The following is a 12519-nucleotide window of genomic DNA, read 5'->3' on the forward strand; positions in this document are numbered from 1 at the left end:
AACATAATGATTCAATTTAAATATTGATAATAGTATACTTAAAAATAATTATAGACACAATATCCACTCACAACTTGATTCAAGGAATCGCAAGCAATTCTGAGCACGTCAATGAGCTACCAAATGATGTCCAATAACTCTACAATTCTAGAAATACGACAATAATGATATTTGTAAGTTACTAATGTTGTCAATTAATATAATCTTATTCACTTTGACAAAAGTCTCAAATTTTCTAACCTAATAACCCTAATTTCGGATTTTTCTATACCCCCAAGTATAGGAATGATAAAAATTAGAGATATAGCTAATTATTAACTTAAAGAGTTACTTTGAAATCTCAATAATAACCAAAACTCAAAAGTTGAATACTTTCCTTACTCATTAAGTTGAAACTCTATGGTTTAGGGTTGTGACAAATAAAATCTAAATGAATAAAATAGAGTAGAGAAGGAGAAGAAAGTAAAATAAAAGAAGTGAGTTTAATGATAGTGTGTGATTGCAAGAAAAAAATATGAGAAGATAGAAAGGATAAGGAATTAGAAAGGGATAAGAAAGGAGAAGCGTGAGGCTGAGAAAGGGAGGGGAAGTGGGTAGGGTTCGGAAGCCTTTATAAAGGAAATAAGAGGGATTAATGGGGTCATGAGCTTTTCACGTGTTGCTCCTCCTTTTTTTTCCCAGTTATAATATGTAGGTTTATAATGTAATGCTTAAAATTATTGGGAATTGTTTAGTTCATTTGAAGAAAAAAAACTGTAATAAATGGTACCGACAATATAAAATGCAAGTCAAAAGTGTTGAATCAATTTAGAATTCATACAAATATTTTTTATAATTAATTTAGAAGTAATTACCCTAAGTAATTCCTCAGTTTTTAAAATTATACACTTTAGTTTTTCAAATTTCAAAATACACAAAATAGTTTTCAATGTTTACTTCCATTAGATAATACAATTTTTCTCTATCAGTCACTAATAGTGACTGTTGACGTGAAATGTTAACTCTCACACGTGACCATTCAATGTCCACGTGTGTAATTCGAACAAGCCAGTTCTTAGGATGAAGTACAAAAAAATCTCCAAATAATTTAAAAAATCTCAAAATAGCCTTTAAAAAAATTTAAAAGTTTTAAAATAGTCTTTTCAAATTATTTAGATAAATTATTTTTAAATTAATAAATTTTAATTTCTAATATTTTCGGTCTATTTATCTCAAACTTGATTATTTATAAACAAGTTTTTTTATGTATTTTCAAAATAAATTATAATTAATTTCAAAATGGCACTTTTTTTTACAAAGAAATAATTTAAAACAAATGAACTCATATTTAGTTTTATCACGCAAGATATTAATTTAATCTAATTTATAGGTATTCTATTCTATGATCATTTTTTAATGATGAAGAAGAGAATGAGTTAGTGCTGTTTGAAAAGATAAGAGAACTACCATTTAGTATAAAATTTTTTACATAAACAAATAGAAATTTTTGTACAAATATTTATGAAGGCAACATTTTGGAGCATACATACAATACGAATCAAGTCATCTATGAAGTTAAATTTGTAGGTTTTGGTCAACCACAAGATCAATGTAGATGATTTATAAAATCCCAATGTGAAGCTCCTAATACTTTGCGATACTTAAAAAAGAAATGTCTTGACAAATCCAAGTATTCTGTTAATGTTTCTTAGAAAATTTTAGAATTCAATTGTCATAATATTGCACAAAATAGACTTGCAGTTAAAGTTATTTATGCTACCTCTATTAGCAATTATTTCAAGAAAAAAAAAGATTTTTTTTCACTTGAGAATATTTTTCTAAGTTTATTTGATGTCAATATTTTAGGAGTTTAGTTATATAAATAATGGCTTTTGTAATTATGTAATATCTTAGATTTGTTATCATTTTCTATATCACCTCCATATAGATATCATATGTTAATGATTAAATAATGTTATTTTTATAGCATTTTAATGTTAATAAATAAAATTATCTTTTAGTATATATTTTGTTTTTTTTTTGTATTCTTTATTTAGGGTTAAGTATGATTTTGGTTTCTATGGTTTAGCCTGAAAATCAAAATTGTCCCTAATTTTTTTTTCGTTCAAATTCATCCCTAGCGCTCAATTTGGTTTTAAAATCATTCTTCATGTCAAAATACCTTTTTCAAATAACCCTTTCTCCAACAACCTTCTTCACCAAAAAATCCAATTTTTCTTCTTTTTCTTCTACGTCCAACACCACCACCTTTCTCTAACAACTCTCCTCACCACCATTTTTACTACCACCACCACTCTTTTTCCATATCATCAGACACGCTTGCTATCATCATAGTGAGTTCAAGTTCATCATCACAACTCTCAGCCCTGAATCTAAAATACCAATTCTTCTTCCAAGTCACCAGTCCAGAAGCAATGCGTTAACCTCCTCTCACTCCTCATGAACCTGCCATAATTTGTTGATTTATACTAATTGTGCTTTCTTTGTCATTGAACTAATTATTATAGAAAATTATTCACATTTACAGCTTCCTAGTTCCCACTAGGTGAGCCTCTACTTTGCAAAAAGATTATGTTTTTAACATTATACCCCACAAAAATAATTAATACCATAGTATTAATGGAAAAATACAACTAATATCATGATGTCATGGATCACGAAACTGCCATTCTTTGCCATGTTTATCCGTTCGCTCATGCACGCGCTAGCGCAAGAGCATAAACGGTGACGACGAAACACGACATCCTCCCTTGCTAGCATTGTCGCCACCTTCCTCTTTTTTCCCTATATATCTCTCTCTTTGATTCTAGTATCATTGTTTCTATTATAGAGATATCTCTATCTTCGTTCCTCTATCTCTCATCTTGATCTCTCTCCATTGCTCTTTTGTTTGACGACAAACATAACGAAGGGAATGGAAGGAGGCGGCGATGCCGGACGGTGCTTTTCTCTCCTCCTTCTTATTCTTCTTTCTCAAGCTTCTCTCTCTCTCTTTTTCCAATGACAACCTCTCGGTCTCTTTTTCTATTTTTTACTTATTTTTTTAATTTTATAATTCTTTATTTGAGATAATTTGGTCCAAAATTTTAAAATTTAGTTAAAAAAGACGATTTTAAAATCAAATTAAATGTTAGGGATGAATTCAAGAAAAAAAATTAGGGACTGTTTAGTCAAGAATTGATTTGGTATCTTATGATAACAAACATAATTAACTATTCCTATTATAACTAATCATTATAATGAGCATATAGGAATCAATCAAAGATGATATCAAGCCAAGTTAGAAAAGAATATGCACAATCAAGACAGCAAGTAATGCACTCTAAAATCAGATCCTATTAATAAGGAGCTGCTGCATTCGAACTTGAGGAACAAAGAAGGAAATATCTTTTCCTTAATGCCAACAACCATAAGCATAATTGGTGTAACGGCTAATTTTGTGAAAAAGAAAATTATATCAACCTTGAAGAAGAGTATGTCAATCTCTATATAAGAAAAATGAAGACAAGGAAGAAGACAATCATTGAAATAAAATTTGATTTGATACACAAGCTTATTCCTTTGTCATATTGAATGTGTTCTTATTCTCTTATTTTAGAATTAAAATCAATTTGAAAAAGAAAAAAAAGCAAGGAAAGGAGTTCATACAAAAGCCAATATTCAATTTGTTTGAGTGTTTGCATTCAAAAGTGTGCTGGTCATAGTAAATTTGGTTTTCTTTAACTAGGTTGGGTTAGCACTTAGGTGATTTACTAAGTTTGGAATAATTTAGATAGTTTACAAGAGTGTGAGTCTCTTAGAATTAGTGATTATAATCTATCTTGATTATAGTGAAAATTTTACCATTATTGCAGTAGAGATTGGACGTAGGTCATCCTGGCCGAACCAAAATATATCAAGGCGTCACTCTTCTCCTTCTCTCTTTTCTTCACTCTTTCAATTCTGTTATACACTTACGAGACAAAACAAAAAATAATCTCCTAAAATCAGATTTATGCATAACTTATTTATTCAAGTCTAAAAGCAGTTCCTTGATTCAACCCCTTCCTTCTTAACTCACTTGGAACCTTCAGGAACGATCTTGATTTTCAGGTTAAACTCTAGGACCAAAATCATACTTAATCCTTTTATTTATGATATATTTTTTAATAAAAATATTATAAGACATTTAGTTTTGAAAAAGATTTAAAACATTCGAAGGAATTGTTTTGGATTTTTGAAAATTTTTAGAATTGTTTTGAGATTTTTAAAATTTTTTGGAAACTATTTTGTATTTCACTTTGAAAGACTGAGTTGTCCAGCTCACACACATGAACACTTAATGATCACATGTGCAAATTAATATTCTATGTCAATAGTCAGTTAGTCATGTTAGTGATTAACAGAGAAAAATTAAATTATCTAATAAAAATAAACGTTAAGAACTGTTTCATATATTTTAAAATCTAAAGAACTAAAATTTTCAATTTTAAAAATCTTAAAATTGATTTGAATAATTACGCTTAATATATTTATAATTATCTTTGTGTCATTGTTATCCTTAGACTTAGATTATCTATTTAAACCCTTCTTTAACGAAAAATAAAAGATCTTTGTGTATCTGCATATGTTTAAGACATTATTTAATCTTAAAAAAATATTATATGTATATTAAAAATTAATTATTAATTAATTAGTATATATTTTTATTTTATTATGTATTTTATGTAAATGAATTTTTTGTCCGAAAAAAATTTGGATCCTCTAAATTTTAAATTTTTACTTTAGAGGGTAAAATGTGATCTTTCATTCTGGAATAGTTTTTTTTCATATTTTCTCTTGATTCCACCTATGAAATAAATAGTGAGAGGTCACACTTTATCCTCTAACGTGAAATTCAAAATTTAAAGGATTTAAATCTTTTAATCTTAAAAAAATATTATATGTATATTAAAAATTAATTATTAATTAATTAGTATATATTTTTATTTTATTATGTATTTTATGTAAATGAATTTTTTGTCCGAAAAAAATTTGGATCCTCTAAATTTTAAATTTTTACTTTAGAGGGTAAAATGTGATCTTTCATTCTGGAATAGTTTTTTTTCATATTTTCTCTTGATTCCACCTATGAAATAAATAGTGAGAGGTCACACTTTATCCTCTAACGTGAAATTCAAAATTTAAAGGATTTAAATCTGTGCAAAAAAATTCTATTTCTAGTAGTGTTTAGTGATTAATTTTTATTATATACATAGTATGCCTGTTAATTTTAATACCTCATTTCATTAAAAGAATTAAAATATACTAACAAGTAACAATTACATGATTTTATTTTACATTTTGATCGTGAACTGCATCAAATTTTAAAGCTCATATTATTAGAGGAAGTGAAAAATCAAATATGTCTACTAGACAAAATCAAACCTGTCTTAACATGCAGTCTAACAGGAAAATGATAGATAGTTGTTTTTTTTTCGATAAAAAGTTGGCCTTTCCTACACATTATTAAAGCAAAGAAAATTAACTTTTTCACACTAGCAGAGAAAGAGTACGTACTCCGTACTCAAGGAGAATGAGAGAAGGCGAGAGCGGGGACGAGCAGATGAGGGTGAAACATGGTGAGGAAGATGGTCATGCCATCAGAAGAGATAAAAGGGAGAGCGTGGGTGAGTGTGTATCCGGTGTTAAGGAGGGTTCTTCTCGAGAGGGGTTAGAAAAGCCATCCAAAGTCTTTTTTAGAGATAAAGTCATTGGTGCAGAAAAGTCTAAGGCCTTTGTATTAGTAGGGTCTTTATCTGGGGATGGTATCGCGACGGTGACAGGTAAGCAGGGTGATTCTCGTCCACCAAGTGTCAGTTTTACCAATGAAGCATAGAGCTGTCTAGCTGAACCTTATAAGGAAGCCATCGTGATTAAGGTGTTGGATAAGTATTATGGCTACACGGCTCTCATGCATAAGCTTCGGATAGTATGGCGCATCAAAGGAGGGTTTGATTTGTTGGATGTGGGATTTGGATATTTTTTTTATTAAATTTGATATTGCTGTAGATCGTGAAAAAGTCATTCTTGGTGGCCCGTGGTTAACAGACGGTCACTATGTTGCAGTAAAGTTATGGGATGTGGATTTTAGGCCATGTGAAAAATCCTTTGGATCAACGCTGGTATGGATTCGAGTCTCGGGACTTCCAATTTGGTGCTACCAGGAACAAGCAATGCTGCGAATTGCTTCTGAATAGGGATTCAGGTAAAAGTAGATTTGGCCACTAAACTTGCAGAAAGAGAAAAATATGCCCGAGCTTGTGTTCAAATTAATCTTGAGTTGCCTGTAATCAAACATATCATAGTGGAGGGTGTGACTTATGAAGTGGAGTATGAGAGTTTACAGTTGATTTGTGCTACTTGTGCACGGTATGGGCATGATAAATCGTTGTGCATGGAGAAGGAGTCCTTGGAAGGAAACGGAAATTCCTTTGGTGATGGAAAAAATAATGAATCCCCGACACTAGTGCCACACAACAATCACGAGATTCAAAAAGAGGCTGAATCAGAAGCTCGTGATTTGGGTGAGAATCCTCGTAATTTGGGTGAGAAATTAGGAGTTATTAAAGGGAAGGATGTGGTTACGGAATCATTGGCTCCTCACGTGCCTGATGGTCATGTTAATGAGGCATGCATGGATGATGGAGAAGGCTGACAACAAGTACTGGGTAAGGAAAAATTCACAATGGGCCAGTCATCAGGTTTGAAGGACCAAGATGGAAAGCAGCACAAGTTTAGTTTGAGAAGGGTTCCAAGGCCCAATTTGTATGGTGATGGAGGCAAATCAATTGGCATTAGGATGGGGAAGCGAGAAAAACATGAAATTGCGCCATCTCCATCGCGCAGAACTCTTGCACATCATGGAATTTCTCTACGAAAGCGTCCTCGGCCTTCCTCCTTGCAGAACTCACCAGTTGATAAAAATGGTGGCACAACGGAGGAAACCTTAGTAGATGGAAGCATGGCAGGTGCAGTGTCGGGGGGTCTGAAGGTGGCAATTATTGAGGATCAGAGTGTGCCAGTATCACAGGACAAACCACCTATTGAGGTTGGTGATTCTGTTTAGAGTTTATATTCTTATTTATTCTGTCCCTATTATTTATGGATAGTTTAAATATGATTGTTTGGAATATTAGGGGTGCTTCTAATAAGTTAGCTCACTGTAAGGAACTTGTTAGGAAATTTAGACCTGTTTTTTTATTGTGGTTAAAACTCACTCTCCTTTTTAGCATTTAAAATTATTTTGGGAAAGGTTGGGGTATCACTCTGTTGGTATAGTAGAAACAGAGGGGCATAAGGGAGGTATTTGGTTTCTATCCTCTATGAAGGGTGTTTATTGTAAGTTCATTGATGCTTTTAATCAGGGTGTTACTGTGGAGGTTCACTTTGATAATTTAATTTGGAGGTGTAGTGGTATTTATGGAAGTCTTCAATTTAATAAAAGGGTTCTCCTTTTGGATTATCTTGTTGCACAATCCATGGTTTTTCAAGGACCTTGGATTGTTCTTGGTGATTTTAATGAAGTCAAATTTTCTCATGAATCTAAGGGCTGTCAATTTTCTCATCAAAGAGCAGACATGTTTGCTACTTCATTAGGGGATAGTGGTTTGTTTGATCTGAAGACTATTGGGAGGCGGTTTTCTTGGTACAGGAGGGTGAAAAATTATGTTAATGTGTTAAAAAAGCTTGATCGAGTCTGTATAAATAGTAGTTGGTTATCTATCTTTTCAGAAGCATATGCAGAAGTTTTAAATAGGCTTCAGTCTGATCATTGCCCTATTCTGGTGGGTTGTAAAGGTCGTCCTCAGCCTAAAGGAAATCGACCTTTCCGATTTGTTGCTGCTTGGGCTACTCATCCTGGGTATAGGGATATTGTGAACCAGTCATGGTGGTCTAGTAATAGAGGGATTCATGGCAAGCTTTCGGAAGTACAGAAGAATTCACTAGAGTTTAACTTGAAGGTATTTGGTAACATTTTTGTTAAGAAATGTGAATTAGAGCAACATATTAATTACTTACAAAAGCGTTTGGAAGTGGTGGATAGTATTTATTTGCGTCAGAAAGAGCAACAGTTGCTTGATGATTATAATAATACTCTAGTGCAAGAAGAGCTCCTATGGTTCCAAAAGTCTAGAGAGCAGTTGGTAAGGTTCGGGGATAGGAATACAAGATTCTTTCATATTCAAACTCTTGCACGAAGGAAGCATAATAAGATACATGGTCTTTTTCTCAAGGATGGAGTATGGGAAACTGATCCAGAGGTTCTGAGTCAAGAAGCAGAGTCTTTCTATAAAAGCTTATTCTGTCATTTGGATGATGTTGATTTGGGTTGCCTTGGTGATGTGCCTCTTCCTTCTCTGAATGAGGAAGCTTGCAATAATCTTAAGGCACCAGTTACTATGGAGGAAGTCAGAACAGCTATTTTTCACATGAACTCTTTTAAAGCTCCAGGTCCTGATGGGTTTCAAACTTTCTTCTTCAAAGAATATTGGGAGATCATTGGTCTTGATGTTTGGAAGATGGTTAAGCAGGCATTCTCCGGTGTTACTCTTGAGCTGAGAATATTGGAGACTTTACTAGTTCTCATTCCAAAGGTTGAATCACCGGTATCTATGAAAGATTTCAGGCCGATTAGTCTCTGCAATGTAGTTTACAATATCATCACGAAGGTCCTTGTTAATAGGCTTCGTCCTCATCTTGCGGAGATTGTTGGCCCGCTTCAAGGAGGATTTATTCCGGGACGAGGAACTCCTGACAACATCATTATTGCTCAAGAAGTCCTCCACTTTATGAAGAAGACTAGATCAAAGAAAGGCACACTGGCCTTTAAGATTGATCTGGAGAAAACTTATGATAGAGTTGACTGGAGGTTTTTAGCTCATACCCTTAAGAGCTTTGGCTTTCCTATTCCTACACTTAATTTGATTATGAATTGTGTCACTGCTTCTTCCTTATCTATTCTTTGGAACGGGAGTCATCTGAATAGCTTTACTCCTAGCCGAGGTCTTAGACAAGGAGACCCTATGTCATCCTATCTTTTTGTGTTGTGTATGGAGCGATTGGCATGCTTTATTAGTCATTAGGTTGATTTAGGCTTGTGGGAGCCTGTTGCTATTTCTAGAGGGGGACCAAGAATAATGTTTGTGGATGACTTGCTTCAATTCTATAAAGCTACAAAGAGACAAGTGCAAAATGTGATGTTGGTTTTAGAGACTTTTTGCAAAGCATCTGGGATGAAGATTAATGTGGAAAAGTCTAAAGCGCTTTGCTCCAAGAATGTCTCTGCAACAAGGAAAGAGGTTTTCACTGGGGTATCCTCTATCAGATTTGTCCAGGACTTGGGCAAGTATCTTGGGGTTACCCTTAGCCATTCTTGGGTGACTCGTTCAGCTTTCAATGATGTCCTGGATAAGATTCGGAGTAGGCTAGCAAGCTGGAAAGGGAGTTTACTCAATCGGACTGGTAGACTCTGCTTGGTTGATTCTGTTGCCGCCGCTATTCCCACGTACCAGATGCAGGTCTCTATTTTTTCCAAAGGAATCATTAGTAAATTGGAGTCTGTGATGAGGAATTTTCTTTGGAAAGGACAAGTTGATAGAAAAGGATTGAATCTTGTTAGTTGGAAGGTACTAGTTACTCCAAAAAAATATGGAGGTTTGGGGATTAGAGATCCTTATTGTGTAAATATTCCTCTTCTTGGGAAGCTAGTTTGGACATTTTTCCAGCAGCCAAACAAGCTATGGGTCCAATTATTAGATGCCAAATACCGATCATCTCTATATGACTTTTTTAGTTATTCTAAGAACAAGAACTCTCCCATTTGGAGGTGTCTTTGCAAGGCTTGGGAAGTGTTGAAGGATGGGTTTGCTTGGTGTATTGGAGATTTGAACTAGAATTTTTGGTTTTCTAGCTGGAGGAGAGAAGGACGGTTATCTAATGAGATGGATTATGTTCACATTTCTAATTCGAATCTCTGGATACATGATATTTGGTCGGTTGGTAGGTGGCATTTGAATACTCTTTATTATCCTTTACCTGAAAATCTGAAAGGTAATATTCTCTCTTACAATCCAGATGAACAAGCAGGTCCGGAAGTGGGTTGGTATTAGATTGGGTCTGCTGCCAAAGTCTATGACTCACGCAATGGTTACTTGTGGTTGTGTAAGCAGCTGTTTGGTTGGGAGGAGTGGGAAAACTGGCTTTGGCTTTGGCGTCAGCTTGTTCCAGAAAAGCATAAGTTTTTGGCTTGGTTTTGTCTTAAGGAGGCTCTTTCTACTGCAAGTTTTTGCTTTAGAGGAGGGATGTCGTCATCGGATAGGTGTCCAAGATGTTTTTCTAGCCAGGAATCGGTTTTACATTGTATTCGGGATTGTCCAAAAGCTCAGCTTGTCTGGCATAGGTTGGATATTTCTTGTAATCCTTTGGATTTGAAGAACTGGTTCTTGTATCATAGTAGAGAGCATCCGTTCAAGTTCTTTTCGGGACTTTGGTGGATATGTTGAGTAAAGAATAATGACATCTTTAATCCCCATGAAACTTGACCTCCGGAAAAAGTGATTTGTTTGGCATTAACTTCAGAAAAGGAGCTTAGGAATATTTTTGAATTATAACGTATGTCCCTTCCCTCTACTCTAAATGGTTTTTGGAATCCCCATCCATTGGTACTTTTAAGATTAATTGCGATGCTAGTTATTTTGGTTCGGGTGATAGTGTTGATTTTGCTTGTGTTATTGGAGATTGTACTGAGAGCTGGCAAATGGGGTGTTTGGGAATGATTAAGAGTAATAGTATTCTTCAAGGAGAATTGTTTGTTATTTGGAGAGGATATCTCTTAGCTTGGGATGTGGGTCAACGAGATGTTATTTGTGAGACAGATTGTGTGGAAGCATTTAATCTTGTTACACAAGATGGTTTTGGGTTTAGTGATCCATTGGTGCTCAAAATAAGAGATATCATGCATTGGAATTGGCGTGTTGACTTTCGTTTGATTATAAGAGATGCAAACACGGTGGTAGATACTATGGCAAAGATGGCGATGAAGTTACAACTTTTGCATGTGGAGCTTCTTTCACCTTGGGAGGAGTTTAAGTGTAGTCTTAAACGGGACTGTCCCCCTATTTAAGCAGTTCTTTGTTTTGTTTGTTTTGTTTTTGTTTGTTTAATTTATTTTGGTCACCAAAAAAAGCAAAGAAAAGGCCCATGGACCAAACTTCATGCATAAACAAATAATGTTCTACACCAAACTTGGATATATCAGACTTGAACCATGGACTTCGATTAAAATTAGAACCACGGACAAAAACGAGAGGATTTCCAATTCCCTGCTATTTCATATTTTCGAACTTCGAGCGTTTGAGGAAGCGGGGTAATTATCGATGCATCTGTGTTATAGCTACGTTGGGGTTATGAGTTCATGGTTCAATAGCCTTGTCCAATAACAACCTGATATTTATTTGGACGGTTCCTATTTTCTAGTCATAATATTCTTAAATAGTTACAAAGGATAGAGTCGTATTGATCATTTTTAGTTGTTAGTGACTATTACCAGAAATAACATTGGATTGATATTTTGTTGTATTGTCTTTGTTTTTTTTTTGTTTAATTTTATTGTTTCACTTTATTGTGTTAAAGTTTTTTTTATTTAAAAAATAATTTTAAAAGGTTTTAAAAATATCTTAACGTTGAATTTGTTTTAATTTTGTTCTAGTATTTTAAATATATTTAAATGATATCCTTAGATATTATTATCGTTAATAAAGATGCTAACATAATAAATAATTATATGCTGAAATATTACTAATATATAGCAACGTTGGTTCGTATAAAATTATTATATCATATATTGTCTCACTTAAAAATATAATTAAAACATAGTAAAACGTGAGTAAAATTAAAACTAAATATTAAAGATAAAATTAAAATAAAATATAAATATTAAAAACAAAAATAATATTTACAATTCAATAAAATAATATCTACTATTTTATAGAGAGAAAATAATATTTACTATTGATTCGTCACCGGTCACCTTATAACTCGGTCTTTATTATGCATTATGAGTTATAACTCGGCTTTAATTATCAATCATTTTGTAACCGACACCTTCATTACCGACTTAATGACCATTATTCTGACTTAATGATCAATGGTCATACCATCAACTCTATTCATTAACTTTATTCCTATAAAAGGCACCAGTTTCTATATACACCATAGATTATAGATATATTCTATATACATTCTATATTCATAGAATTATTATAATATACAACACATGATAACTTCTATTTCATGTCTTACATTCTGTATTCATAGAATTATTCTTATACTTCTTAAACACTTACTGACTTGAGTGTCTTTTGCAGGTACACACCCCCTTGTTCTCTCCTTGCCGACGTATAACTCATCCCGACGAGAAGTTTGAAGACATTCATCGACGGACAAGCTATACACCGGCCAATCTCCACAAGAACAATTGGCACCCTCTGTGGGGATGAG

General features: G+C 33.4%; 1 pseudogene; it reads left to right on the top strand.

Moving 5' to 3' along the window:
- The first annotated feature begins 5554 nt into the window (after window positions 1-5554).
- On the top strand, window positions 5555-11143 carry LOC107489197 (uncharacterized; annotated as a pseudogene).
- Window positions 11144-12519: the final 1376 nt, after the last annotated feature.

This window comes from Arachis duranensis, chromosome 5 (assembly GCF_000817695.3).
Source record: "Arachis duranensis cultivar V14167 chromosome 5, aradu.V14167.gnm2.J7QH, whole genome shotgun sequence".
NCBI classification, from domain to species: domain Eukaryota; kingdom Viridiplantae; phylum Streptophyta; class Magnoliopsida; order Fabales; family Fabaceae; genus Arachis; species Arachis duranensis.